The sequence below is a fragment of the Pseudorca crassidens genome, chromosome 16, assembly GCF_039906515.1.
Source record: "Pseudorca crassidens isolate mPseCra1 chromosome 16, mPseCra1.hap1, whole genome shotgun sequence".
Lineage (NCBI taxonomy): Eukaryota > Metazoa > Chordata > Mammalia > Artiodactyla > Delphinidae > Pseudorca > Pseudorca crassidens.
The window spans coordinates 61,811,363-61,839,128 of NC_090311.1; the positions used below are offsets into that span (position 1 = coordinate 61,811,363).

At 51.6% G+C, this 27,766-nt stretch overlaps 1 protein-coding gene across 8 annotated transcripts in view; it reads right to left on the reverse strand.

The window, feature by feature from the left end:
• Positions 1-27,089, reverse strand: part of PALD1 (phosphatase domain containing paladin 1) — a 140,712-nt gene extending 113,623 nt beyond the window's left edge. For 4 of the 8 annotated variants that reach the window (XM_067710675.1, XM_067710672.1, XM_067710674.1 and 1 more), the window contains exon 1: positions 26,107-26,370. The gene's annotated coding sequence lies outside the window, so the exon portion shown is untranslated. The other 4 variants (XM_067710671.1, XM_067710669.1, XM_067710668.1 and 1 more) reach the window with 4 other exon arrangements.
• Between the last annotated feature and the right edge of the window lie 677 nt (positions 27,090-27,766).

The following is a 27,766-nucleotide window of genomic DNA, read 5'->3' on the forward strand; positions in this document are numbered from 1 at the left end:
GCTCCAGTCCCCTGAAAGCCTTTCTCCCTCAGGCTCAGCCCCTGCTTCCCTTCCTGGCCTGAGGCGTGTGGCTTTCTGGTCCCAAGGCTGGACTGGCCTCCTCCTGAGGAATCTCCCTGGGTGAGACTCTGCTGCCCCCGAACCGCTGGCCCAGTTTCTCAGCCTGGGAACATCCTCAGGTTTGATCAAAATGCCCACAATGCCTTCATCCCCTCCCTCCCTCCGTCTCCACTAAACAAACCAGAAGAGGGACAGGGCAGCTAGCTGAGCACATGGCTGCCCACGGCCAGGACCACACTCCTTATCTCCCTTGCAGCTACCTGGGGCCAGGTGACTAATTCTAGCCGATGGGACATAAGGGGCAGTACGTGCCCTTGGCAAATTCCAGATCCTTCCTCATGAGCCCCCTTTGCCCCCTTCCTCCATCCCGCTGCCTGGAACATCGGCGCGATGGCTGACGGTTCAGAGCCGTCTTGAACTGCCAGCATGTGAAGCCACACCCCGGGAATCTGTGGAGCCGAACCACCACACCAGGCCTGGACCGCGAGACTCTGGGCTCGGACAGGACAGAGGAATGAACTTCCATCTCGTGTAAACCACTGTTATTTGGCTCTTCCTATTATTCACAGGCAAATCTAATCCTGACTAACGCACTCCGTCATATTTAGGGTTGGCCCTCAATGACCATACACCGCAAGGCACAACTTCCTTCTTTCCCCTTTCACGGCAGAACACTGGGTTCCCTGCTGGTCATGCTCGAGCAGCTCGATGCCAGGATCCAGTGAGCCCAGCCCTTGCTGGGGCCACGGCAGCTCACGAATACAGAAGACGCTACCCCTGGCCGCCAGGGCCCACGGGTGCGGCTGAGGAGACGCCCACGCGTCACAGGATCATCAACTGACGGGCCGTGTGGTGCGGGAGCTTTCCCCGAGTCAGCTGTATAAATCTAGAAGGTTCCAAGCTGCTAAATGTTTGTTCTCCAGTGTAGGTAGACCCTTGGGCTCCATTCCTCCAAAAAGGTAGAGAGAAATCGCAGGAGTCTCCCCATCTGGAGTCTCTCTGTGTCCCTCTCGGGGGCCTTTCTGAGCAGGGGAACTCCCTAGAAAACAAGAAGGCATTATCTGGCTCGGAGCGACCCTGCCTGTAGGTTCTTTCAAGGATGAGCAGGAGGGGAGTGGAGAAACCCCCAGGGAGGCACCAATCAACTCTGGGCAGGACATTCATCCTGTGCCTGAAAGAGCCTAAAGCCCGTGTCCATCTCAGATTGGGAGTAGGCGGAGGGCCCTGGGGAGAGCAGGGTTCAAAGTATATGGACATGCTCACGTGCTCAGTGAGGGTGCTCAAAGAAGCTGGGCATTTGGGCATTTTCAAGGTCAGCAGAAACCTAGCGCCTCCTGACACCACGCCCAGGACCCTGACCCTGCTGACACTCTCCTGGCTGCTTCCAGGGACTGGGCCCCAAAAGGCCAGTGGGAACTTGCGCTTGAACCCCAATTCTGACCTCCAGCAACGCCACAGGGACCCAAAGTATCATTTTAAGGAGCTGGGAAGAACCATGACCCAATTCTGGGATTTGTCCCCATCCCTCCCACCCCTGCGGCCTCCAGTCCAGACTCCCTTGCCTGGCCTTCAAGACCCCCGTTCCCACCCTCATCATCCCCCTATTTACCCAGCACACCTCTGACATTCCAGGCAAAGCCAGGTCGCAGCTGCCCTACGGTGTGGAGTAGGAAAAGCCCCAGGAGATGTTTCCCTCCACACAGGCTCTCTGAGAGGCCTCAAGTTCAACACAGCCCTCTCTGGGCCACACTTGATATTTCCACCTGGAAAGTGAGGGAGCTGGACAAGATGGGTAGGACAACATTTGAGCAGCTCAATCCTTCGCACAAAATCAATCCTTCATGGAAGTCCAGTGTGTAAAACAGCCAGAAGCAGAGCTGCTGTGCTGCCAGCTCAGGAAGGGGGTTGCTGGGCTTCTTGCCCCCAGACCCACCGTGGGGCCCTTTCCTAGGGGAGCAGCTCCAGAGCTGCCGGCCAGAAACGCTCAAGGCCCTTTACTGCTTGGATCTCCCAGGACACATCCGGCCCTTCCCTGCCTCCATGTCTCTGCCCTCCTGGTCCAACAACCAGGAACACCATCCCCACCCTCACCCCATCCATCAACGTCCAGTGGAAATGTCCCCGTCCCCTCCAAACCTTCCAAAACGCAGCCTGTGCCCCGCACAACCCTGGCCTTGCGCCCACTGGCCCAGCGTTTGGAAAGTGCGTGCCTCATCTCCCCACTCTGGATCTGATGCTCCCTCGGGGCCTCCACAGGGTTGAACCCACAATAGTTGTATGTTCCTAATGTCATTTTACTAAACAAATTCCACATCCACTATCTCGTTTCAGCTTCAGAACGACCCGATGAGAAAGGCAGACGTGCAAGCTATTATGCCATTTAGCAGATGGAAAAACTGAGGCATGGAGAGTTTATTACATGTCATAACAACACAGCCAGGCCTCTGGTTCGCAGCCTGGGCCCCTTGTACTGCATCATCCACGCGTCCATCTACTCTTCCATTTTTCCCGTAGCCACCCTCACGTTCCCAAAAGACACCGGGAAGCTTAACCCAGGGACCCAGCAGAAGGCAGGGAACAAGCCGAACCCAGGGAAGAGTGCCCCTTCCAGGGCCACAGCCTCTCACACACCCCTGGCAGCCAGATGCCTGGGGTGGGTAACAATGGAGCTAAAAATAGGGCAGGAGGCTGAGTGGCCAGCTGCAGGAAACATCTGCCTCAGCTGCAGAACAAACGCAGAGGAAGTCACCATGCTCCAGGGCTCCCCTGCCCCGGGGCCAGGGGAGAGCTGGGGGAGGAGGTTAGAGAGGAAGGGGGCATCACACTTTCAGTCTGTACCCAGGGTAGGGGCTCAGACCAGCCCACTGCCAGCCCTGGGCCTCATCCCCCAACACCCAACACACGCGCGCGCGCGCGCACGTACACACACACACACACACACACACACACACACACTCGCAAACACAAGACGGGGTCTAAATTCCCCTTAGGCACCAACGTGTATCTTAGAGTCATAGCCACCTCTGAGACCCTAGTCTGTCCCTCTCATTCTATAGAAGAGGAAACTAAGGTATAGAGTAGGCCAGAGACCTGCCCAGTCACAGAGACAGTGGCCAGCAGGGCCAGGACCGGGGGCCTCCTACCCCTCTCCCTGCACCTCCCTGCTGTTCTGCTTCACTTTACTGAGCAGGGAAGACCCTGACCAGGAAGAGCTCTCTTGCTCCAGAGAACGAAGCACAAGGTCAAAGTGTTCTCAGGACAGTAAGAAGACACCATTGCCTTTCTCACCATGAGGAGCAAAGGCCACGGTGGGTGAAACTGCTAGAGGCTCAGCAGGAGGCCCAGCAGTGGCCCGGAACTGGGCTGGTCATCACTTGCGGTGACAAAATACACCAGTGTCACTTAAGAATGTCCTTGATGGAGCAGTGAAACCGATTAATTTCACTGACTCTCAGCCCTTGAGTACATGTCTCTTCAATATTCTGTGTGCTGACCTGGGAAGAGCACGTGGGCTAGTTGCTGGCATACGACAGATGTCTGCAGGACAAGCCCTTGGGAGCTGCTCTGCGCTGTCTGCAGAAGCAGCCTCTTTGTCCGTGCAGCACCACTTTCATGTGAAAGAATGGCTGACAAACAAACGATGGTTATTCACAATTGGATATCCGCTAGACGTTTTCTCAAAAATGAACAAAGTGAGCCTGTCCCTTCAAGGAAAACAACTGAGAGCATTTATTGTCAGTGATAAAGTTTGAACTTTTAAGGAAAAATTAGAATTCTCGAAAGCTTGCATCAGCCACCAGGAATTTAAAAGCTTCGTAAAACACAAAGGTTTTGCAATGATATGGTTAACACGTGTAATTTTTGGATATGATGAAATCAACTGTGCCATATCTGGAACATCCGAACAACTCGGTGAACCAATATTTTCCCAATGACTGACATATGGTGTCACAAAATCACACCTGGTCCAAGAGCCATTCATAGGAGAAGAGAGTCCAATGACTTTTAATGTAACAAAATACGAGACGTTCCTTAATATGTTTTCAGAGTCTACATTCCCTTTAAGAAACTGTCCCTTGTTGGACTTTTATGTAGTATCAAAGGAAAGTATCCACAGACTAACAAAATACTCCTCCCTTTTCCAAAAACCTACCTGTGTGAAGCTGGATTTTCTTCCCATACTTCAATTGAAACAACATATCACAACAGATTGAACGCAGGAACAGATATGAGAATCTAGCTGTCTTCTATTAAACCAGACATTAAAGAGATTTGCAAAATGGCAAAACAATGCTACTCTTCCTACCGTATTTAAAACATAGTTATTTTTCAGGAAAAAATTTATTTATTTTAACATATAATGGGTTTGCTATCATTATTTTTTAAATGAATGTATAAATATATGCTTTTAAATATACTGTTTTAATTTCTAACATTGTAAATATCAAGTTATAAATGTATCACCCACATAAACAAGAGCTCTTTGGGGTCTTCCATTTTTAAGAGTGTAAAGGAAGGAGTATTGAGACTAAAAAGTTGGCAAATAGCCGTGATTTAACCCCCACCATAAGCCCTTGGTTATTGTGTCCTAGCATTATTCCCATTTTGCAGCTACAGACACTGAGGCACAGAGGGTCTCTGTAATCTGCTCAAGGGTGCCCTGGTGGCTCAAAGCCTCTGAGTGCATGCTCTAAACCTCTAAGCTGTCCCTCACCTAACATCATGCTCCCAAGGTAAGTACAGAAGGATGAACAATGACACACTACAATGGGAACCAGAGAAGCAAAAGAACATAAGTAAATATTTATATAATCTTGGGGCATAACAGAACTTTCTATGCAAATGCTAGAGGAAACATAAAGTTGTATATCAATAGACCAGACTACATTAAAAAATGGTCAGCTTTTAACCAACACAGAAAAACCACAAAGTTATAAGGCAAATGACAAATTGGATAAAAATATTTTCAACAGGGCTTCCCTGGTGGCGCAGTGGTTGAGAGTCCGCCTGCCGATGCAGGGGACACGGGTGCGTGCCCCGGTCCGGGAAGATCCCACATGCCACGGAGCAGCTAGGCCCGTGAGCCATGGCCGCTGAGCCTTCGCGTCCGGAGCCTGTGCTCCGCAACGGGAGAGGCCACAACAGTGAGAGGCCCGCGTAACGCAAAAAAAAAAAAAAAAAAAAAAAAATTCAACCTATTTTTATTATTTATCATATTTAATATAGAGGGGTTTTTTAAAATGAGAAAACAAGTATGTCTTAAAAGTAAAGCATACCAGGGACTTCCCTGGCAGTCCAGTGGTTAAGACTCCGAGCTTCCAATGCAGGGGGCGCGGGTTCGATCCCTGGTCAGGGAACTAAGATCTCTCATGCCGCGCAGCGTGGACAAAAACTTTAAAAAGAAATTTTTTTAAAGTAAAGCATACCAAAAAAACAAAACCAAAAACTCAACAAAGAAGAAATACAAATGACCATGACTGTGAGAAAAGATATTCACCTAATTTAAAAATTGGGAACAAGGAGCTGCCACGTGTTGCCTTTCATGGCATCATAAGCACAGCAGGATGAAAACAACAGGTCTCTGCATGGGTGCCAGGGATGCGCTCCCTCCTAAGCACCTGGCAGGATGTAAATTGGCACAGCTCCCTGGAGGACAATCTGGCAATACTCCTAAAATATCTTAACAATTTACAACACTTTGATCCAGCAATTCATCAGCTGAGTCAAAAGAAATAATCAAAGATACGGCCACGAAGGTGTTGGGTACAGCTTTGTTTATATTAGTCAAAGACTGGAAACATCTTTCACATCAACAGTGCTCAAAGTTGAACGTATCATGGACATCATCACATCGTCATTAAAATGGACAGAGCATCAGATGACCGTCCCTAACAGAATGTGGAGCCAAAGACGCCAACATAAGCAAGCACTATATGATAGCATTTATCTAAAACTCAAAATCAGGCCAAAGTAGTGTATGGTGTTGGAAATCAGGCACAAAGTCACGTCTGGAGCAGGAAGGAGATAGGGACAGTGATGGGGTACAGGGTCGGGGTGCTGGAGGAATTCTGTTTCTTGACTTGGTGAGGCTCCGAAGGCTGTGCTCACTTCGTACAATCATCGAGCTGTATACTTGTGATGTATGTTAAATTTCAACTTAAAAGTTTCCAAAAAAAGTTTCCTTCAAAAGAAGCAAGGAGCAGTTTATTTACTGACATAGGAAAATATCTATTGTATGTTGAGTTTGAAAAAAAAAAAAAGACACTAAACAGTAATTTACAGCTTCATCCCATTGAAAAGGAGAGAGGGTTCCTGTACACAAGCACAAACACTCACACACAATCACACACACACACCACAAAAAATGTCTGGAAGGACAAATCTCAAAACATTAATGATAAACTGTGATTATCACTGAGAAGTGGGATCACAGATGATTTTTCTAATCTTCCTGCATATCTTTATTTACTCTGATTTTCCTATATAAATATATACTATTTATAGAAAAAAGAAGGGGGAAAAAGGAACGACACAGTATGCACACTACACTGATGCCAGGGACCAGGGTTCTACATCAACTTTACAGCCCAAGGAGACCCTGATCCCACAGGAAAAGAGCAGAGGAGTGGGGATGTTCCTGAGTTGCCACTGAGGAAAAGCTAAATACCTTCCGGGGGAATAAACCAGGACACTGGGGTCAGAGAGGCCTGGGTAGGCTCCCAGCACCATCCCCCCACCAGAGACCCAGGTCAGTTCCTGAGCTTCTATGAGCCTCAGGGTCCCTGCAGTGAAGTGAGGATTCAATGAGGTCAAGGATGTCCTGGGCTGACCAGCTCAGTTCTTGAGGCAGATCTGACACACAGGCTGCCCCAGCTTCCACAGAAGAAGAAAAGGAGGCCCAGGGAGGCTGAACGACCTCCTCACCTTACCCTACAGGCCTACGACCCCAGGGGACACCCACAGAGGCCCCACAATTGCAATGTGGTCCAGAGGCCTGACCTCGAGAAGTGCCCTGCCCTCCCTGGGCCCCAGTGCCCCCAGAATAAAAGGTGTCAGCTGGGCATTGAACTTGACCTCGGGAAGCCTCCCTTGGACCCCACACCCATGATTCCCATGAAACCCGCATGTGGAAGGCTGTGGCAGGAAAGGTGGCCAGCTTATCCAGACAGGAAGTGACCTCGCCGGATGAACGACAGGCCAACATTCCATGGGGAGCCCCACCTGCTGGTGACCTTCAGGGTCATGGGAGCCAGGAGTGGGTGGGCACACAGTGGCCAAGGAGGAAACAGGATTTACTGCAGAAGGCCAGGCACATGGCAGACCCCCAGGCAGGGAAGTGACTTCATTTCACACTCTGTCCTCCTCGCTTCCGCCCCTGGCATGGCAGGGAGTTAACCCTGAAGGGGCCAAGCTTCACCAGCCCTGGCGAAGTCTACACAGGCCAGGGCCTGAGAATCCAGGCTTTCTCCTCTCCCTCGTCCAATGATCCCCAATCCACAGATGAGGAAACTGAGGCTTAGAGAGGCTGACAACACGGCAGGAACTCCAGGACTTTTCCCATTACCCTGAGCTGCAGAGAGGAGGTAGATGCTAATTCAGGGTTGGGAACTCCAAGAAGGCTTCCTGGAAGAGGAGGCCACTGAACTTTTCCTGGAAGAGGAGGCCACTGAGCTGGGCCTTGTACGATGAGCAACATTTGACAGACAAGAAAGTCATTCTGGGGGCTTCCCTAGTGGCACAGTGGTTAAGAATCTGCCTGCCAATGCAGGGGACACGGGTTCGAGCCCTGGTCCAGGAAGATCCCACATGCCGCGAAGCAACCAAGCCCATGCGCCACAACTACTGAGCCTGCGCTCTAGAGCCCACGTGCTACAACCACTGAAGCCCATGCGCCCTAGAGTCCGTGCTCTGCAACAAGAGAAGCCACTGCAATGAGAAGCCCGCGCACCACAACGAAGAGTAGCCCCCGCTCACCGCAACAAGAGAAAGCCCGTGCGCAGCAACAAAGACCCAACACAGCCAATAAATAAATAAATAAAGTAAATAAAATAAATTAAAAAAAAAAAGAAAGAAAGTCATTCTGAACAGAGCGAACAGCATAGAGAGAGAGAGATGCTTGGTACTGTGCAAAGCCTCCTAGGAAGTATTATTATTATGGCATTGTGAGGCTAGAATACAGGATGGGGTAAGGTTGGTTTAAGCCCCAAGTGCCTTGGGGACCATGTCAGAGAGTTAGGATGTTGCTCTGTGGGGTGAGATGTGCTGTCCAGGCCGGGGCAATTGGAGAGAGTCATGACAACACCCTGTGTCAACCTAAGATGGCTGCATGGAGGAGGCAGCCTGTGGGAAGCCAACTCAGAAAGGGCTAAATATTGCTCTGGGACTGCTGGGGCCCAGAGCTCAGCAGGCCTCACCCCACCATGACATTACCCCCAACTAAACTTGGTTTCTCTGTAAAAGAGAAGGGAAAGGAATTAAGAGTACCAACAGTCCAGTGTGCCAAGGTCTCTGCCAGATGCCAAACTGATAAAATAGAAGGGCACTAAGTACCCAGCTGCCTAGGTCCAAGCCCAAGCTCCACCACCACCAGCTGTGTGACCTTGACAGAAACACTTAACCTCTCTGTGTTTCAACAGCTGTCAAATAAAGACAAAAACCCTGCCCACCTTTGAGGGCTGTGAGGATTAACTGACATGATAATCCTTGTATATGCCCACTTGAGCACCCACAGCCAGTATTCAATGAATAGTCACTACATTATTTCTCCATTCTGACCCACACTGAGGCTGAATTAATTAGCTTAGATCACACTGCAAAGAAACAGCAGAGCCAAGATTCAAACTGGGGCCTCTGTGGCCCCAGGGCCCAGGCTTACCCCAGCCCATCAGGCAAAACAAAGCCTGAAACCCTAAAACCTAAAACTCGCCAGCCATGGCTCCCCAGGCCTCAGGGCGGTTTCTGACAGGCAAAGCGCTCCACCACCTCAAACCTCCAGTGGCCAAGGGGAGAGCAGGGAGAAATCTCCAGGGCACAGGAGGGAAAGAAAAATATTTCTAACTTCTCCCTCTTCCTGTTTATCTATCCTCTCAATCCCAAAACTCCTGGTAGTTATTTGTTCAGAGAAAGTTCTGCCAAGAGTGACATCCTGCTGCTGCCTGCCCTGCCAGCCTGTGCTGGTGGGGGTGGGGGTGGGGGCACTGAGGCCCACATCCCTGCAGACCCCTGCCCGGCCCAAGGAGGCTGCTTCACAAAGGGGCTTTCAACAGAAACCACGGCCCAGGAAGGGGGACCTGGGCCAGGGAGGAGGAGCCACTGCCCTTGTCTCCTCGGAGCCAGCTGGCACCCATCGGCTCCACACTCAGCTCCAATCAGCTGATGAGAAGAATTCGAGGAAATGACTCTCAGCCTGAGCGGGGCACTGCCCTGGGTGGCAGTGGCGACTCGGATCACAGGCTGTGCAGGCAGGCAGACCCAGCGTCCAATCCTGGCTGACCAATGACTTGCTGTGTGACCTTGGCCAAGTTACTGAGCCTAGTACCCTTATCGGTAAAATGAGGGTAATGTTAGTACCTACTTCATAAGGAGGTGGTGAGGATTACATGAGACAACATAGGGGAAGGGCTGGCACCTAGGAGATGTGACTAAATGTTATTTATTTCCCACTCCCACAGACAAGTTGATCCCCTCACTCAATCCTGTAGATTTGAGGTTCCTTTAAAATGTACTCCAAAGAACAATTACAGCCTTCAAAAGCAATGAAATTCTGACACATGCTACGACCTGGATGAACCTTGAAGACATTATGCTAAGTGTTTACATAAGCCAGACACAAAAGGACAATCACAATGATTCCACTTATATGAGGTACCTAGAGTAGTCAAATTCACGGAGACAGAAAGAAGGGGGATTACCAGGGGCTGGGGGTGATGGGGAGTTAGCATTTGATAAGCACAAAGTTTCCGTTTGGGAAAATTTTAAAGTTCTGGAGCTGGATGGTGGTGATGGTTGCACAACAATGTGAATGTACTTAATGCCACTTAGTTGTACAATTTAAAATGGTTGGGCTTCCCTGGCGGCGCAGTGGTTGAGAGTCTGCCTGCCGATGCAGGGGACACGGGTTCGTGCTCCGGTCCGGGAAGATCCCACATGCCGCGGAGCGGCTGGGCCCGTAAGCCATGGCCGCTGAGCCCGCGCGTCCGGAGCTTGTGCTCCGCAACGGGAGAGGCCACAACAGTGAGAGGCCCGCGTACCGCAAAAAAAAAAAAAATGGTTAAAAGGGTAAATTGTGTGGTATGTATATTTTACCTCAATAAGCACAGGGAGCTCAGCTCAGTGCTCTGTGATGACCTAGATAGGGGGAGGGAGGGAGATCCAAGAGGGAGGGGATATAGGTATACATATAGTTCATTCACTTCATTGTACAGCAGAAACTAACACAACACTGTAAAGCAATTTTACTCCGATAAAAAAAAAAAACGCCCATATTCCTTTCTGTCCCCACCCTTGGAGAGTTCAGGGTGGAGAGGTGGGGCAGGTATGTAAATGGCTAAACGCACCGCCTCCCGAGGAGCTGGTGCCACAGAACTGAGTGGAGGGAGCTGAGGAAAGAGACACGAGGCTGCCTCTGCGGCCTGGGAGGGCCTGCTAGAGAAGGTGGTCCCAGCCAGGCATGCGCCAGCCCCAGACAAAGCCGCTCGGTGAGGCTCTTTCGGGTACGAGGACGGGTCTGACCCTCCACAAGGCTGGGGTGAAAAGAAGCAGGCCAGGGATGGAAAAGTGTTGGTAAGAGCAGGGTGAGAGGGCTTGGGGGTGGGGTAGACAGGCTGATTTCACCCATGAGTCATCATGTGACCTTGAGCAAGTACTTCCCCTTCTGGGTTCCATCCCAGCACCCAGCAAGCACCCCTGGATCTACATCCTAGAGAAGTGAGTGTTTGTGTCCACAGGCAAGAGTGTTCAGCGGCTTTTCTCATAATACCCCCAAAACTGGAAACTAGGCAAAAGTCCATCTATAGGGGGGGAAAAAAAAAATACATATATATATATATATATATATATATATATATAGTGATATATCCACACAATGGAATACTACACAGCAATGAAAAAGACACGCTGTAGCAACACATATGAATCACAGAGTTCATGTTGAGAGGAAGAAGCCAGAAGAAGCCAGATAAAAATAGCTCATACCATATGGTTCCAATCACATCCAATCAAGAACAGGCAAGACTCATCCTTGAAAGGCACTCAGCAGCACAGCCACTTGAGAGGATGGGAGAGTCTGGTAACTGACTGGGAAAGGACCCCAGGGAATCTCTCAGCCCACTGATAATGTTCTATATCTTGACCTGGGTATGGGTTACACAGGTGATATACCTGTAACAATTCATCAAACCACGCCCTGGTTTACTGTCTGAAAATTCTACCTCAATTTACAAAATAAAATACAAACAGCTAATAACTCATACTCTGTCCTCCTCTGAGGGCTGCAGTGAGGCGACACTGCGAAGCTAGATGTGGAAAGGTTATGGAAGGTGTTGGGTGGTGGGTAAGAACACAGGCTGGGAGTCACAAGGACCAGGGCTCAAGTCCTCATGCTCCCTCTGACTGGACATGATCTTTTCTTCTGTGATTTTTTTTGTTGCTGTTGGCCACATTTTTTATTACGAAATTTGTACTTAATGCCACAAGTCAAACAAGGATGTACAAAGAAAAAGTTTATGCCTGTTCCATCCCCCTCCAAGCCCACCTGTTAAGCTTCCTTCTACAACAAGCTTTTTCTCCTTAGCAAGACAACACAAACAGCCCCTCCCAGTTAATTACATATAACTCCAACCCTGTTAAATGGTGGTGTGTCATTTCATTGTATCACTACTCATTCAACAAAGAGCTACTAAGTATTAACCATGTCAACCAGATAGGAACCTGGGAGCAGACGTTCCCACAACAGAGAGGAAGAGAGGGAGGGAGTCAACAAACAAATACAATAGTGGGGCTTCCCTGGTGGTGCAGTGGTTAAGAATCCGCCTGCCAATGCAGGGGACACGGGTTTAAGCCCTGGTCCGGGAAGATCCCACATGCCACGGAGCAACTAAGCCCGTGCACCACAACTACTAAGCCTGCGCTCTAGAGCCCGTGAGCTCCAACTACTGAGCCCACGTGCCACAACTACTGAAGCCCGCCTGCCTAGAGCCCGTGCTCCACAACGAGAAGCCACAGCAATGAGAAACCCGTGCACCGCAACGAAGAGTAGCCCCTGCTCGTCACAACTAGAGAAAGCCCACACGCAGCAACAAAGACCCAAGGCAGCCAAAAATAAAATAAATAAAATAAATTTATTTTTAAAAAAAGAAATACAACAGTGACACATTGCATACACTCTGATGAGGGCCCCAAGGGCTGAGATGCTGAGATAGAAAATGAGGAAGGCAGGAAAAGGACATACAGATCTTCAACTTATGACGGGGTTACCTCCTAATAAACCCATCATAAATTGAACATATCACAAGTCAAAAATGCATTTAACACACCTCACCTACTGAACAACTTAGCTAGCCCACCTTAAACATTCTCAGAACACTTACATTAGCCTACGGTTGGGCAAAATCATCTAGCACGAAGCCTATTTTATAACACAGTGTTGAATCCCTCGTGTAATTTATTGAATACTATACCAAAAGTGAAAAGAACGGTTGTATGGGTGCAGAATGGTTATATGTGTATCGGTTGTTTACCCTCGTGACCGCGTTGCTGACAGAGCTGTGGCTACTGCTGCCCAGCATCACGGGAGAGGAGCGCACCGCACATCACTAGCCCAAGAAACGATCCAAATGCAAAATTCCAAGTACGGTTCCTACTGACTGCATGTCTCTTTCACGCCATCTTAAAATCAAAAAGTCATAAGTCGAACCACTGTAAGTTGGGGACCATCTATATTGTAGATATGATGGTCACGGAAGGCCTACGCTGACATCTAAAGAACAGGAAGGTTTGGGCCACGTGAAAAGCAGGCCAGGAAGAGGAACACAGCCCGTGCCAGGGTCCTGCGTGGGGAGAATGCAGAAGTGAAAGGAGACAGTGTGGTCTCTGGGGCACGGCCACTCAATCCCTGTGCACAAAGCCTTACGTCCTGATAGTCTGACTTCTTTAGGACAGGCCCCCAAAATTTGGACTGCTTAGATGAAAAGGCACGTGCGTTTTAAAAACTAGAGTAACTAAGTGCCATGTTACTTTTCCAAACGGTTGTAGCACATCCTACAGCAACCAGAATTGCTTAAGACACATCCTCATTGGTTCAAGAAGTTATGGATCCTTTCCATTTTTGCCCACATGAAAGCTCTCAGTTTCCACACAAAAGCTCTCCACACCCAATTCACAGAATGGGGTAAATGACAGCTCTTCCTCCTTAGGATGCGGCGAGGTTTAACTGAGAAACAAATCCATCTAAGCTGCTGAGCCCAGCGCCTAGCACAGAGTGAGCGCTCAACAAACGGGGCAGGCTGTCCCATCACCTGCATGAACGCCAACTCCGTAGTTACCATTTTAACCAAGGGAGCTTCCTAAGGGGAGCTGGGAAGTCTCACACCCACGAGGGTTAGCATGGCTGTCCCTAGACACAGGGCCATAGGGAGAAGGAGGTGGAACTATGGCTCAGCAAAAGGGCACTGGGAGTCAAGAGACTAGGTTCAAGTGAACCTTTCTGAGACTCAGCTTCCTCATCTATAAAATGGCCCAATTCACTCCCTCTTGATGCAGCCCTTCTGCAAACGTTTCTGGGGCATCTACTATGTGCAGGGCATTGTTCTAGGAGCTAACAGTACAGAATAAAACTTCCTGCCTCATACACGCTAGCTGGAGACACAGAAATAAACTAGATAAATTAGTAAAATATATGGTATATCAGGAGGTGATAACTGATAAGAAAGAAAAGGGTTATGGAGACGAGGCATGGAATTGTAGGGTATCCAAGGGAGGCTTCACATTTGAGTAAAGACCTGAAGGAAGTTACATGGCAAGCTATGTGGCTCTGGGGAGGAAAAGCATCCCTGGTCAAGGGACCAGTTGTGCAAATGCCCTGAGGTGGGGTGTTCCCAATGTTTTGCAGGAGCCGTGAGGCAGCCGGTTCGGCTGGAGCAGGGTGAGAGCGAGCGGGTGGGTACTAGATGGAGGCCACAGTAAGGACACTGGCCTTCTCTGTAGGTAAATGTGGAACTACTAGGGGGGGCTTGGGCAGAGAAGTGCCCTGGGCTGACTTTCACATTCCAACAAGGTCACCCTGCTGCTGTGCTAGAAGAGGCTGTCGGGGGCCGAGCACGAAAGCCAACAGCCTGTTAGGAGTCTTCCGCAACCGCGCAAGTGATGCTAGCGGCTTGGGCCCGCAGCATGGCTCGTCCTGGACCCATTTTGAAGGTAAGCCAAGAGGACCTGCTGACGCGTTTCTGAGGTGTGAGAGACACAGAGGAACTACAGATGACTTCAGGTTTGGCCTGAACAACTAAGGGACGGGGCTGCCACTCACTGAGATGGGACAAAGGGGGAAGCATGTGCAGTGAGGGCTGAGCAGACAGACAGGGCAGCCATGGTCTCCATTCCATGCAAGCTCAGAAGGAAGCAGCAGGCCCTGGAGACCTGAAAAGAAAGAGGAGCCAGTCCTGAGGCCTGTGCGGCTCCCTCTGGAAAGCAATACGAAAGCCAGAGAGGGGAAGGTGGCATCGGAGGTCTGACCTGCCACACGTCTGACCCACTACAGGCCTTGCTGCCCACAGAGCCCGGGCCACGGCCACGGCTGGCTGCTCACGGGCCCACATCACAGGTGGAGAAACTGAGGGCACTGAGTTCTACAGTGAGCACCTCTCATTTAGAAGCCAGAAAGGGCCAGGGCGATTTAAGGCTGGGAGGCAGACAGCTCCCACCTACCACCCCAAACAGGGACAATGGGGCTGAAGCCCAGTGTCCTCACCACCCAGGAAGCCCACAGGATCCCAAGAGGTGACGAGGACTCTGGGTTGCCCAGAGCTGAGAATATGACTCGATCCAGACTCCAAGGATGTCTGCTTCGGGATCCGTGAGCTCTCCCCTGTCCCCCTCACCACTGGGATTTAATTCACATAACCATGAAGTTCACTCTTATAAAATACACAATTCGGTGGCATTTAATACATTCACATTGTTGTACAACCATCAATATTACCTAATTCCAGAATATCAAATCCAAACAGTTAACCATGGAATTATCATATGACCCAGCAATTCCATTCCTAGGTACATACCCAAGAGAACTGAAAACAGGTACATGAATGTTCTAGTCACAACAGCCAAAAGGTAGGAACAATCCAAATGTCCGTCAAATGATAAATGGATAAACAAAACGTGGTATATTCACACAGTGGATTATTATTCAGCCACAAAAAGAAATGAAGCACCGATACACACTACAATGTAGTCGAACTTTGCTAACACTACACCAAGTGAAAGAAGCCCAGACACAAAAAGTCACGTATCGTATGATTCCATTTCTATGAAATACCCAAAAGAGGTAAATCCACAGAGACAAGAGCGTAGATTAGTGGTGCCAGGGGCTGGGGAGAGGGGGAATCAGGAGTGACGGCTTTATAGATACAGAGTTTCCTTTGGGGTGATGAGTATGTTTTGGATACTGAACGTTACTAATCATCAAGGAAATGCAGATCAAAAGCACAATGAGATATCACCTCACACCTGTCAGGATGGCTATTATCAAAAAAACAAAAGACAAGTGTTGGCAAGGATGTGGAGAAATTGGAACCCTTGCACGCTGTTGGTGGGAACGTAGTATGGTGCAGCCACTGTGGAAAACTGCACACAGGTTCCTAAAAATTAAAAATAGAACTTCCAGATGATCCAGCAATCCCACTTCTGGGTATTTATCCAAAAGAACTGAAATCAGGATCTCAAAAGAGGTATTAGCGTACCCACGTTCACTACAGCATGAGACACAACAGCCAAGAGGGGGAAGCAACCCAAACGTCCATCGATGGATGAATGGTACATACACACGATGGAATATTACTCAGTCTTTAAAAAGAAGGAAATTTTGCAGTATGCGAGCACATGGACAAACCTTGAGGACATTACGCTAAGTGAAATAAGCCAGTCACAGAAAGACAAATACTGCATGCTTCCACTTACATGAGGGATCTAAAGTAGTCAAATTCATAAATGGAATGGTGGTTGCCAGGGGCTGGGCGAAGGGAGAAATGGGGAGTTCCTAATCAACAGGCACAAAGTTTCGCTTAAGCAAGGTTAATCAGCTCTAGAGATCTGCTGTACAGCATTGTCCTTATAGTCAAAAGTAAGATATTATGGGCTTCCCTGGTGGCGCAGTGGTTGAGAGTCCGCCTGCCGATGCAGGGGACACGGGTTCATGCCCTGGTCTGGGAAGATCCCACGTGCCGCGGAGCGGCTGGGCCCGTGAGCCACGGCCGCTGAGCCTGCGTGTCCGGAGCCTGTGTTCCGCAACGGGAGAGGCCACAACAGTGTGAGGCCCGCATACCGCAAAAAAAAAAAAAAAATTTGTTAAGAGGGTAGTTCTCATGTTAAGTGTTCTTACCACAATAAAATAAAAATTTTTTCCATGTTTTGGAATTAGGTAGACGTGATGGTTGCCCAATTTTGTGAGTGTGCTAAATACCACTGAATTGCACACTTTGAAACAGTTAATTTTATGTTATATGAATTTCACCTCAATTTTAAAAAGTCTCTAATAAAAATGTTCAAAAATAAAAAATAATAATAAAAAAATTTTTTAAAATAATGAGAGCATGCCCTGGGACATCCAAATGACCATCTCACAAGCAAGTGCTGCTGTGCAATTTGGGGCTCCGGCCTGCTCCTGTGTTTATGATTCAGTTCCTTCTTTGTGAAGGCCAAATGACATCACTGCGCACAACACAAACAAAGGTTGTGCTTCAAAGAAGAGAAGGGGGTGGGGTGGAGAACTGAGCCACCCTGTAGCCCATGGCAGCCTGGATGTGCCCAGTTCAAAGGCCCAATCTCTTAGCAGTCAGGACTGTGTTCATGTTGAGAGCATCCACGTGAATAGAGCAAAGCCCATCTCTGTGCCAAATTCCGGATTCCCACGAGAAGTGGGCTTAACAGCCACTATATGTAGATTTCAATAACGCCATGATTACACCCGTATCTTTGATCAAATGAGCCAGCTTTCCAGGTTATCAAGTGTACTATTAAAACAGCCATTTGGGGATTACTCATTGGCAGTTCAGGCTCAAAGGTGGGTATAGTCGGCCAGCCACATCTTTGGGTTCTGTAATGCTCGGATTCAACCAACCTCAGATTGAAAAAATTTGGGGAAAAAAAAAAAATTCCAGAAAGTTCCAAAAAGCAAAACTTGAATTTGCTGTGTGCTGGCAACTATTTACATAGCATTTACATTGTATTTACAACGATCAACATAACATTTACATTATACTAGGTATTATAAGTAATCTAGAGATGATTTAAAAGATAGGGGAGGATGTGTATAGGTTATATGCAAATACTGTGCCGTTTTTTATACAAGGGACTTGAGCATCTTGACTTTGGAATCCGTGAGGGTCCTGAAACCAATTCCCCCACCCAGGATGCTGCCGAGGGACAACTGTAATCAGAATCACCCCAAACCAGCCAGCCAGCCCAGCAGGCACAAGTGACAGAAGCAGGGGAAACAGAAGGGGCCAGCTCTCTGCTATCAACCCAACGACGGCAATTTCATTTCAGTTCACGTCCTTCCAATTAAATTAACATTGCTCATTTGAAATGGGCCGGCTTTCTGGTTTTATTAGTTTTTTTCTGGCTTTATTTCACGTTTGCTTTATACTTATGTAAAAACTATGTAAGTCTGAGGCACTTACACCTAGTTTTATATTTGTACATTTAAGTTATATTCTAATAAGAAAATTTAAATCAACAGGTGAGGCTTTTTCTTTCCTTGAAAAGGGAGTCCAGACATACTTATGATTCCATTCATATGAAATGTCCAGAACAAGCAAATCTATAGAGACAGAAAGCAGACTTGTGGGGTGGGGACTGATGACTAATGAGTACAGGGTATTTTTCTGGTTTAATGAAAATGTTGTAAAATTAGACTATAGGGACAGATGTACAACTCTTTGAATACACTAAAAGCTATTGAACTGTACACTTTACATCACTGAACTGTATGGCTTGTGAGTTAAATCTCAATAAAGCTATTTTTAAAAGCGGGGGATGGGTCGACCTATTACCCAGGTTTGAGCTGCACTGCGCTGGAAAAATCACAGGGAAATCAACAAACCCACCTATTCACCGCTTCCCTTTCAGGCCTACTCTACTCTTCCTCCCCCTACACTGTGGCCAAGGGCTCAGGAGACAGAGGCTAAGATGAAACCCTAAGTCACAAGCCAAGCCCACCCTGGGTGAGCAGGTGGCTGCCCTCAGACACCACAACACAGGATTCCTATCTCTTGGAATCCACTTCATACAACAGCATTAAGGCACTATTTGAATTATTAAATTCGGAAAAACTTAAAAACAATGAAAACAACCAATGTCAGTAAGTATGCAGGGAATGTGATTCAGTATACATCAGAGGCAGCCTCAAGGAAAGAAGCATGACAATAAAGATTCAGCACCTCAGTGACCCAGCTGGCTGGGGATGGCGTAGAGCCAGGAGCCAGCACATCTGAGCACAGGCAGTCCCCATCCAGGGGAGGCAGCCAACATCCCCACCCTTCACCCACACTCACCCGGCACAGCCTGCCCGCAGGACAGGGTCCCTATCCAAGCACGCTGCTTGCCTCCAGCCTCAGCAAGGGTCAAGTCCGCGGCAAGAAGAAGGGAGGCCTCAAGGGCCCATCTTCTGTCGACCCAGCAAATCTCCCTCTCCTTGGGCCTATTCCTTCCAGCGGCACTTTACAGAGACAGGAAGAGGAAGCCCCTGCCGGCAGCTGCTGGGTGGGAGGCGCTGCTGAAGCCAGCAGGAGTGCACGTCCACCCCTGACAGACGGACCCCTTTTGTCCCAATGCCTCCCTCCCTCCACAAACCTCTTGGAACTGACCACCTCCAGGAAGCCGCCTTCTGTCTCCCCAAAGGTTCACTGAGCCCCAGCTCGGAGCCGGAGGAGGGGGAGGGAGTGGACACCTGTTCATCTGGCCCAGGCCCCCACCTCTGGGCCCTCAGCTCAGGGCTGGCTCCCAGGGAACACGGAGAACTCAGACGGCTGTGCTGGGAACACCCCCAAGACCAAGGGCTAAGTGAAGAAGCGGGCCCCAGAACCGTGGCCCAAGTGCCATCCCATCTATATCCCCAAACCGAAACTATACAAACTCACACAGAGGCACAGAAAAGAAGACGGTGGGATATTCACAAATTGCTGAGAGGGATGCCTCGGGGGAAGAGAGTCAGTCAGGAGGGGGAAGTGGCTTTCAGATTTTACTTTCTCTCTCTCTCTCTGAAGCTACTACCTGAATCCTTCATAAAGATAACTACTTAATTTTCTTTTAACTGAAAACATTTTCAAAAGCAGGGTAGACATCCATCAACTGGAAACTCGGTAAACAAGCTATGCTCCCCGCACACATTGGGATGAAAAAGGAAGGCACTCCTGGAACACAGGACAACGTGGACGAGACTCGAGAACATTACGCTTAGTTGAATAGGCAGAAATAAAATATACCTATTAACTGCCTGAGTCTACTTATGTGAAAATCTAGAAAAAAGCAAAACCAGAGTGACAGGAGATAAGCGGCCTGGGACCAGGCGTGGGAGTGGCTACTGACGGCAGGGGAGCCCCAGGAAAGCTTCTGGGTGATGGAAGCGTTCACACACTCGACTGGAGTGGGGCTGCACGCCCATGACCTTCACCGACACTCAGCCAGCTGCCCCCTAGGCTGGGTGACTGTTATGGTATGTGTACCTCAATAAAACTTCCTTTCTAAGTGAGGTAGAAGGAATGGAGTCAGTGCTTAATGAGAAAGGGGTCTTCCTTTGGGGTGATGAAAATGTTTTGGAACTTGATGGAAGTGGTGGTCCCACAACACTGCGAATGTACTCAATGCCACTCGACTGTGTACTTCAACATGGTCAATTTTACGTCAAGTGACTTTCACCTCAATTTTTTTTTTTTAATTTTAAGTAGACGTAAAAATTTATTACGCCCATTTTGCAGATGAGAAAACTGGGCTCAGAGGAAGCAGTCAACTGCTGGTCCCGGGCTTATCCACCGATGCCTCAGACCCAGTTCAGAGCATCTACACCCAGCAGAAGAGAGAGACCTGCTCTGCACTTCCCCGGAAGGCTCTGCGGCACCGGGGCCGATCTCCAGAGAGGCCCTTGGCTCTGGGGCATTTGAAAACCAGAGCTTCCCGACAGGCCTCGGAGCAAGCCAGCACAGCACCTGCAGGAGACTCCCAAAGTCTGCGAGCTCCACCAACAGACGGGGCTGCCACGGGGGCAGGGAGTGAGCACCACCAAGCGGGTGGTCTAACGAAGGCTAAAGCAAGGATGGGGGTAGGGAGGGTTCCGATCAGATCCAGGGTGGATGAGGTCTTCTAGGTCCTGCCAGTCAGGGCCCTGGGGAGTTGAGGGGTCGGCACCAACGTCAGGGACCCAGGAGAAGGACTCAGTAACTAGAGGGCAGCAGTCAAAGTGGACACGTCCACCAGCCACTTTGTGACGGGCAGGAGAGGGGTGAACTCCTTTCTGGGGTCTGCAGTTCCAAGAAAAGGAAAAGGAAAAGGGGAGAAGTTCCCCTCTGTGCTTTCTAAACAGAATCTTCAAAAATGCCCAGTGTCCCGGTCCTCCACTCTGGGGAGGGCCAGGACAGAAGACACACCGCCTGCAGATAGGCAGAGCCTGGGGCTCAGCAGGATGCAGAGTCCGGCAAAGCCCAAGGTCACCTGAGGGCACTCACTTCTCTCCTCCCCCGCCCCCCGACATGCCCCCGACCCAGCCTCTTGGCAGTGGGGCTGTTTCTCATGGGCGAGGGAGAGAAGCCAAGCCGTGCACCCACAGCTGTCCCAGCACCACACCCTCCCTCCTCCTGGAATTTCTGAAAGCCCAGCTCCCTGGGAGCCCGCAGGGTCAGGAGCGGCACACCCAGTTCCAAGATGCTTTCTACTGCCTGCCATGGGCATGGAGGTAACCCCAGATGCCCCATGTCTCTCCCTCATCAGTGTGCCCCAGCTCCAGCCCAAGCAGGGGCATCCTTCAGAGCTAAAGCCAGTCCACATGTCAGTTACAGGAAATAAAACACCTTCTAATTCTACTATTAGACATTCACTCCTTAGGAGAGGTTTCAAAGGCTTCAGTTCATTCCTGAGGAAGGGGACCTGTTAACCTATAGGCATCTCAGCTAAGAGCAAAAACAGGCATGTTGATGCTGGGGTGAGAGCAGTCTGGAGTCCCCAGCTCAATAATGAGGGGTCCCAGGAAGGGCTGGCAGGCATTTATAAGAGGGTGGGAAGGTCCCCTGGAGAATGGGGGGACAGTGAATGTGATTCTTTAAAGGAAAGGGGGAGGTCAGAATTCCGGGGGACCTCTAGCTTATGTCCTAAGAGGCACACCAGGGCTACCTCTGAGCCCAGTGTGGGAGGGACAGCAGGTCGCAGAAAGGTCTCTCCTGACAGGCCAGGAGTGCTGAGCGTGGGTCCCACCCCAGGTCCGTGGATCTTCTCACGTTCCCTAAACACGCCAAGCTGTCACATCTCTGCATGGGCTGCTCATTCTGCTTGGGAAGCCTTTCTCATCCTTGCAAACTCTTGGCCATCCTTCAAAGCCCACCTGAAGCATGACCCCATCCCCAGGCAAGCCCTTCCCTCCCTCTGGCTCCAATCACAGCTGGCACAGGCCCTGGGAAGGTACCAGTGGGAGAAGGTAGACATGTGCCTCTCTCATCTGGCAGTGACTGAGTCTCACTCACCTTTGGTCCCCTGCACCTCATACTGAACCTGGGGGCAGGAAAGCCCAGGAATTGGAACCACGAAGCCATCCTGTTGCCTTTCCACCATGAGGCACTGTGCAAACAGCCTGGCCTCTGGGGCCTCACAGGTCTCTCCCTCTGCTGAGATTAACTGGAACCATGGTAATAGAAGCACCTAATGTTTACTGAGCACCTACTATGAGCCACACACTACCCCAAGGGCTCTCCATGTGCCACCTCCTTTCACCCTTGTGACATTCTCATAAGGGAGTTACTATTATTAATCCTGCTACACAAGGGAATCAGGCACAGAGAGGTTAAGTGAATTGTCTGGTGCCATACAGCTAGCAAGAGAGGAAGCCGAAATTCAGACCATAGTGGTCTGGTTCCGGGCCCGGTATTCGTTTTTTTTGCGGTATGCGGGCCTCTCACTGTCGTGGCCTCTCCTGTTGCGGAGCACAGGCTCCGGACGCGCAGGCTCAGCGGCCATGGCTCACGGGCCCAGCCGCTCCGCGGCATGTGGGATCTTCCCGGACCAGGGCACGAACCCGTGTCCCCTGCATCGGCAGGCGGACTCTCAACCACTGCGCCACCAGGGAAGCCTCCGGTATTCTTAATCGCTACAGGTCTGTTGAGGGGTAGGAAGATGGGTCACTTGTCAGGACAAGCTCTAAGTGTAAGAGGAACTCAGAGATTTTAAAGACTAGTTCTCCCCGGACCTTCTCTTTCCCCAGGTCCCAGCCAAACACCTAGGAAGAACAGCAGGGCCTCCTCCCAGATCCGGCCTGCTGCTCCCAAGCTCATCCCGGTGCTGAGCACCAGTTCCAGGAAACACAAAAGGCCCATCTGCAAGCCCCCTGGCCCAGGCTGGGAAGATGCACGGCTGCCCGCTGGGAGGCAGAGCCATAATTTGGGGCTATTCTTAGCAAACCACTGGCTCCCCTCCCAGAGGCCCAGCGGGAGGCAGACCCAAGCTTCATACATCCTGCTTGCAGGCGTGCAGAGGTCCCACAGGGCTAAGGAGCGACTGGTGGGCAGGAGGTGAGGACAAAGCCCTCCATGTTTCAAACCAGAGGTGCCTGGCCTGCTAGCCTTCCTTCCCAGGGCCAGGCACCTGGCTGCTGAAGCAGCTCTGGAGAGTCCTGGCCACAGGGGAAGGCTGGTCACCAAGGCTCCACTGACAGTGCTCGCTCTGTGCCAGACCCTGGGCCACACACTTTCCACTGATTATCTCACATTTAACCCTCACCACGCCCCAAGGGCAAGGGGTTACTGGCACCATTTTAAAGACGAGACGTTTCACTTTAAAGATGAGTTAGTTAAGACATTAAGTAACTTGCCCAGGTAACAGGGTGAGTTAGTGTCGAGCTGTATCTCCCAATCTCCAGGTTGAGCCATAGCCAGATTGGGGGCAGGAGGGCCTTCCCTGTCCAAGGGTTAGGGGGAGGGGCAGTCCATACCAGAAAGCAAAGGTCTCATCAAAGACCCAACTGCATATCTACTCTTTCTCTTTCCCAGGGGTTGTCCCTTCCCTGCCAAAAACTCTCAGGCTTGGGCTCAGAAGGAGAGTCCCCAGCCAGGTACCTCCCCTACCCTGACCACACGACCTCACTTCAGAAGCTCTGGAGACCCAGGGGAGATGAGCCTCAAAGTTCAAGAAGTCCCTGATGGTGTTTAAGGCATGCACCCAGCCCTGTAACTTAGGGAGGAGGGAGGTCAAAGAACTCTCAGGGTGAAACAGAGGATACTGAGCCCCTTGGGGTCTTCAAACTCCAAAGCGGGAGTCCAGAAATGAAGCCACACCACACAGCACCTGTACCACCTCCACCCCAAACAGGTCAGCTTTCAGGCACTGCTGCCACGCAGAGTCACAGGGATAACTGAGCACCACTTGCCTCGGACTATATCTTGGTACCTACCTCCGACTGTGTTCTGCCCTCTGCTGTCGGAAGATTCAGCAGGTGTAAGTGTCTGTGTGTGTCCCAGGTGCCCAGAGCCAACTCCATGTCTGCCCAGGATTCAAGGCACGTCCACGTGGCTCCATGTCTCGCGTTGGTGAATGTCAGCTCACGTCCCTGTCTGTGCTTCCGTGAGCCCACCCATATGTCTGTCCACTTCCATCAGCCAAATCTCCATGATAGCGTAGGTCCATCTATAGAGTATCTGCGGCCTGTGCGTGGTCCACACTTGTGTGTTCACACTGTCTGCCCCTGCACGTGCGTGTGCCTTGGGTTGCTTGCCCACCTCCACTGCCTTCGTGTCCATCTGTATCCAGTTCCTCACTGCCCTTGCCCACACAGTTATAAACCTGAGCACGCACGCACATCTCTCCTCATGCCAGCATTCCCCACCTGTGCCCAGGTGACCCTGTGTGTGCCACCTGTTTGGAGGCAGGTGGGTGTGTTCACCCAAGTACTCACAGTGCCGGCCAAGGGCTAAAGGGTGAGTTCAGCAACACCCACCCCCAGAACAGCTCCCAAGGCCACAGGCACGAGCACACTGCCACCTCTGCAAAGTGTTCCAGAAAACAGAAACTTGCCAGGGATGATGCGGGAGAGGACAGAGCCCTAGACAAAGCAGAACCTCAGAAGTGAGGTCAGGATGCCCCAGGTACCACTCACCTCAAACCAGCCCTGCCAGGCCTGCCCACCTCCAACACCCCAACTCCAACCCCCGATGGCCAGCGAGGGGAAGATTGTCTGTCTGCACTCACAGGAAACAGTGTCTGGCTCAGGGCCTCCAGCCTGACAAACTCATCCCCAGCCCCCAGCGATAGAGGCTCTTCCGAAAGGAAGAGAGGACTTCCTCCTGTAAGGCTGGATCTAGACCCTAAACCTCAACAGCCCCAAGGAGGCTGGGAGAGTCCTATGGTTAGCCTGACCCCAGAAACCAAATGTGCTTCTTCAGAAATCCACCAGCAGAAAAACAAAAAACACCTGGGAGTGGGGCTGGGGCACGCTCCAGCTGCGCCCTGTCCATGGAAGTGGTGAGAGGACCTAACCACTAGCACGGTAATCACAAAGGGTGGGTATGGAGACAGAACATTTTAAACATATTTGCACGGCTGCCTGAGAACTGCATCCCAGCTCCCCTAGCAACTGCAGACCGTATCACTCACTCAGCAATTAATCATGTGTATGCTCTTGGTATTTCCACTAGTATTACTATTAGTCCGGGACTGGGATTGAAACCCTGCCTTAGTGAACTTTCTTTGTGTTTATGTCTTGTCTCCCCCCGTGGGGCTGAGCCACCTAAGGGGAGAACCCTCCAACACCTTCCACCACTCCCACCCTCCCTGGCTTTTAAGAAATGCTCAGTCACGGGTCCAGGTTGCTCTGCAGGAAGCCAAGGAGTCGGTGCCTGGAATTCTGGTCGAGAGAGTAGGGAAGCTGAGAAGCTTCCCTAAGTCAGGGAGCTTTCCTTCCATTTCTGACTCCCCAAGAGATAAGAACAGGTTCCAACCACCCTGGCCACTTTCGAAAGTCCAGGGCAACAGTCTCCCGCACACTGCACTCTGCTTTCTGACAGGCCTCTTGCCCCTTCAGGAAAAACCACTGAAGATGAAAAGGGGGCTCCCCTCGGAGACCCAGGCCTACAGAAGAAAAGGACCAGATGAGGCCCAGCATCAAAGCTTGCACCCACTGGGTTCTCGGGACTCTTCCCGGTGCCATGGGCCTCAAGCCCCTAAAGACGAGCCCAGGGACTCCAGGTGTGGATCATGAAGCGTCCTGCCTCGCCGCAGCTGCACAGGAAGCCCAGCACTTGGGCCTTGCCCCAGGCCTAGCCATTACGAGTGGAGGTGTCGCCAGCTCACATCTACCCCAGTCCGAGGGAAACCTCCTCGAGGAAGTCGGTAGCCCAGAGCCGAACAGACAAAACGACTCAGTAACTCCTCACTGTTTAATATGTGAGGTTCCGCTTCTCTCCCAGGCAATGATCCCGCGCGGGTCTGGGTGGGGGCCCAGGACCTCTCTTCTCCGCGGAGCCCAGGGAGGCGTGCGAGCTGGGGGATGGGGAGTGGGTGGTCGGAGAAGCCCCGGCCCGGGAGTGCCCAGAGAACTCCTGAATCAGTCCTCCCTCGCCAGCCCGGGTCCGGACGCATCGGTACCTGTCAGCCCGCGACTCCGGGGCATCCGCGCTCCTGCGGCTGGCGCGCTGCGCCCGAACGGCGGGCGCCGAGTCAGGCAGCGGCGGGTCGCGCCCGGCGCGGGCTCCGGCTGGCTCCTCCCAACTTCCCCAGCCCATCCGTGGGCAGAGGCAGCTCCGGAGGCTGGCAGGGCGGGCGCGACGAGGCGAAGCCACGAGGGAAGGAGCCCCGCTCGCCGGCGAAGAGAGCTGCCCGCCCCAGCCCGAGCGCGCCGCGCCGCTCCGCTCTGCTCCGCGTGCCCCACGACCCCCAAGCCGAGGGGCGGATCCGGCCAGGCCGCCAATCACCGAGCCCGCCGCCGCCCTGCCAGCCCGAGCCCCGGCCCCAGCCGCCAAGGGGGCGGGGGTCTCGGATTTAAAGACACACTCACCAAGCAGCGTCCCGATTGGCATTCCAGAGCCGCGGCAGCCTGGCGGGGAGGGAACGGCTGGCCCCACCTTTCCCGGCCCCGCTTCCTCCCTTCGCCCATCCACCCTCCGCCTGCGAGGAAAACTTTGGGACAGGGGAGACGGCCTGGGAAGCCAGCTTCTCTTCCCTTGTCGTTAGTTCGTCTAGTTCTGGAAGAAGCCCAAAGCCTACATCCAGCCTCCCTGGCAGGAGAAAGAAGCAAAAGCTCTCGGCGCCACACCCCCTCCCAGGCTCCAGCTCCCCGGGAAATCGGCTGGCCCTCGCCGCTCTCTGCTTTTTAAAGCCAGGCCAAGCCTCGGCGGGACCGAGACAAGCAGCTGGGCACCGGAAGAGTCCTCGCTGTGCTGTGCAACCTGAGATAGGCGATTGCCCTCTCTGGACCTCAGCCACCACAGGAGTCAACGGTTGAGCCCTTAAAAAGCAGACTGTCCGGGCTTCCCTGGTGGCACAGTGGTTGAGAGTCCGCCTGCCGACGCAGAGGACGCGGGTTCGTGCCCCAGTCCGGGAAGATCCCACATGCCGCGGAGCGGCTGGGCCCGTGAGCCATGGCCGCTGAGCCTGCGCGTCCGGAGCCTGTGCTCCGCAACGGGAGAGGCCTGTTACAACAGTGAGAGGCCCGCGTACCGCAAAAAAAAAAAAGCAGACTGTCCACTCAATCGTGGGCTTCTCCCAAGCCCTAGACACCCTCAGTCCCCAGAGGCGAAAAGGGAAGAATGAGGCAGAAACTTTGGAAGGGGAGGGGTCCCTCTGCCCCCACCCCATGGCTCCCTACAGTGATACGTACAATCCCCACCCCCAAGGGGCCCTATCCCCGCCTCCCACTGATCCCACTGACCGGGCACGGTAGCCCAACCAGGCGCACCCCGATGCCCCAGCAGCCCATGCCAGCCCTCCGCTGGCGCGTGCCCCCAAACTCACCCAAGTGCATTCGCTCTCTCGCCACTGTTTCCTCTGGGGGAGATGGGCTTTGCTGTGGTTGGTGAGTCACTTCTTCCTTCACTCTGCTCCACACTGGGGAAATCGGTCTTCCTCACCTGTCACTACCGGCCTCACCCACAATCAGGGCTGCAGCAGGAGTCGGTGAAGTACGAGTCTCCCCAGGATGAAGGCAGCGCAGGCCTCGCCTCTCTCCAAAGTCAGGCCAGAGGCGCTGGGCTAGGAGCGGGGCAGGCAGGCCCTGCAGTCCATAGGAGCCCTAAGGACAAATAAAGAC